General features: G+C 34.2%; 1 non-coding gene across 1 annotated transcript; it reads right to left on the bottom strand.

Annotated features, from left to right (window-relative positions):
- Nucleotides 1-701: 701 nt before the first annotated feature.
- On the bottom strand, nucleotides 702-809 carry LOC132503356 (U6 spliceosomal RNA). The gene has a single exon (XR_009534599.1). It is a non-coding gene; the product is annotated as a U6 spliceosomal RNA (small nuclear RNA).
- Nucleotides 810-3,206: the final 2,397 nt, after the last annotated feature.

Genomic DNA, 3,206 nt, shown 5'->3' with positions numbered 1-3,206 from the left:
TTTTGACTGACTTGTTTTTCTGTATTATTCTATAGGAAATAGTGAGGGACGTGGACTTAAGCATAGTTTTCCAGCTACCATATTTGCTTCTCTTTTCCATTAGAAACCAGAGTTGAAACATTCCCTACAGGGAGTAACTAGAAGGTATTACTCAAATGCTCCAATAAAAAGCACATTTAGCAATGAAGAATGTAGCTTCTTTATGAAAGTAGCTTCCAAGTTTAAACTTGGAAGAAGCCTTAGTGATTATCTGGTATGACCAGAAATTAGAAACTTAAGTAAATAAAACAACTCTTTAAAATTGTCATAGATATTGACTGCATCATTGCCAGAAGCCAGGTCTCCTGATTCTCAGTCAAGTGCTGCTTTTTGGGTTTTTGTCTTGTTTGTTTTTTAATATTCAATACATATTCATTTATTTTACTCTTACAAAATAAATTGCCCACCCCTCTGCCTCATCCCTCTAAATAATTTAGTTTTACAAACATTAAGAATTTTAAACTAAATGAAGATAAACAATTGCAGAACAATTATTTTTCAATGTAGCTGTCATAATTACTAGAGTTTAACTCTCCTAAAAGTGACCAGTGTCCGACCAATTTATAAGGAAATCCTGCTTATCATCCAAAAGGAAAATTCCATTTTACAAGTTAGCAAATTCTAGTATAAAAGTAGTCTGTGTGATGGAATAATCTTTTTTTTTTAATATGGAATGCTTCACGAATTTCTGTGTCACCCTTGCTCAGAGGTCATGATAATCTTTTCTGTAATGTTTCAATTTTTTTTATATGTGCTGCTGAAGTGAACACCAGTTTTGTTTATCGTGCCTTAATGCCTAGTTTGTATGAGTTATAATGTCCAGCAAGTGTTATGGAACATTGAAAATTATTATCAACCTATATTTCCACATTTATACCTTGGTGGGCCTTTGTGGACTCATGAAATAGATAAGTTTTTAGATCCCTTTAACATTCCTTGTCTTTCTGACAGTACATATCATATCATCATGTTGTGCAATAGAAGCCCAAGAACACCTATCTCATTATAAATATGCTAATTGACACAAAAGAATTTGGATTTTGATGTAATCATAAAGAAATTTCTCTTCCATTATTAAAAAAATGAGTAAGTTTACATATATGAAGGTAGGGTAAAGACTGATAAAGATGGACTTTTCGGCTCTCACATACTTGAGCCTCTTTTTAATACAGGCTTTAAATCTAAGATGAAATAAATGGATTGGTACTTATTTGTCACTACCATCACCTATGGGTATTACATACATTGCTGCACACTGCTTTGCTTTAGAAGGGAAGAAGGGAAGACCCTGTCTTCATAAACTGGTTTTTACGTAAGTGACATTTTCTCAAGTTGTCAACATTTAATTTTCCACTGACACACTTACAAGTTTTCATGAACAGTTGAATGCAAATGTGACACTAACCCTGAATGAAGCATGGTTTCCCTAATAAAGCCTTTGGTACCAAGACAATGGCAAGTAATAAATACTTACCACTTGTCCATTTCCACAGTGAAGTTTCTCATTGTAAAGGCACCAAACAACTTTTGACCTCTGAACCCAAAGATCATCAATTATCCAGCTTACAGAGGTGGAATATAGTGAACCAGCAGCATCATTTGGCTGTCACCCAGTTAACATCAAAAAGCAATTTGTCCAATATTTCAACCTCCAGGGTGAATCTTTACTAGCTTTTGTATAGGTTTGCCTTTCAATTGGATGATTTGAATAGCTTCTGTGGTAAGAGAGATGCTGCTCTCAGATAGTGATTTTGCATTTCATCTCATCATTAATGCTTTGAACCTCATGGGAAGTCACTATGCCTTTTATGAAGGTTGAAGCATTTTATAACCTTAATAAAGATTCATAGCCTCAGGAACGTCAAGTGTGAGCAAGTGAGGGAGATTGATGAATAAAAATATAATTAAATTGCCACTTTAGATTGCACTAGTTGGAGGATTTCAAGTGCAAATCAACAGTTAAAGTGTACAATGGCACCCCAAACTTCAGTGCTATTCATAAATACACAAAAGCTGGCATAATTCAAAGAAAAATGAGATAAATCATCTTTTTCTCCTTTCTGGAAAAGCACTTTTTAATAATTTTATATTTAATTCCTAAATATTTTTATGGGAGCTGTACAGAGATAAGTTAATAAGCATCTTGATAGATTTGAACTCAAAACAATTAATAATCATGTTGGTTCTTAGCTATTGTAAATTTCTTTCTATACAGCATTTAAGTCACTGTATTTTGAAGTGTGAAATGAATACAAGATAATATGCGAGTGATTTTGAAACTATATCATCATCTACATTTCCCAAGGGATAGGTCACTCTGTCCCAAACATTACTAATAAGTCATAGCTTTCAATACTTACTTAAGGGTATTCTCCAGTGGAATCACCTCAATTTATAAATTGAGTTAACTCTTTTACAGTTTTCCTGAGCATATACTTTCTTCTTTCAGACATTGTTTACTCACCTTACTTATGTTCATGGGAATTATGAAAGAAAACAGGAGCTCCTATGCCAGGCATTGTGATAGAATAAAATCACATCTTCTTTGACCTTCACAGAAACCTTTAGAGGAAGGCATATTATTACAGACTGTGGATCTGAGAGGTTAAATAATTTTGCAAGGTCTTATTTCTGATGAGTATCAGAACTTAGTTTTGCGGAACTCACCTTGTCTTTCAAGTGCAGTAAAACATACTGTCTACTGCAGCAGTAAAAGAAAGTAGGCCAGGTTTTAGGGAATGATCTCAGGTATAATAGTGGTTGTAGTGTCTGAAATGATCCTTGGACTGGTAATATACTTGACTGGAAGGCTAGTTCTCAGGGTCAGTACTGAGGAGACTGACACATAGGCTGACCCTGAGGCAATTAAGGCTCTGGTTTGAGTTGGCACCTTGAAGTAGAAACTGAATAGTCAACCTTGTTAGAGTAGCAATTGGCTAAAAGTCCACTGGGTTTCCCAAGAAATTATCCCATAAGCCACAGGAAAGTTTTAAATTTTCAGCTTTATTTGTCCATTAACCATGAACTTGAGCTATGTGAGAGCAGAGTGTGGCTCTTTCACTTTATCTCAAATATCTAGAAAATGCTTGCTAAAAAGTAATTTCTAAATAAATAAATAATAAATTAAGATGGGCAAAATTCAAGCTAAGCAGAGAGCAAAAGTCAGA

Source organism: Mesoplodon densirostris, chromosome 15, assembly GCF_025265405.1.
Source record: "Mesoplodon densirostris isolate mMesDen1 chromosome 15, mMesDen1 primary haplotype, whole genome shotgun sequence".
NCBI classification, from domain to species: Eukaryota; Metazoa; Chordata; class Mammalia; order Artiodactyla; family Ziphiidae; genus Mesoplodon; species Mesoplodon densirostris.
Note: the sequence above shows the minus strand (reverse complement) of the source record. Positions and strands in the feature narration are given on the sequence as shown.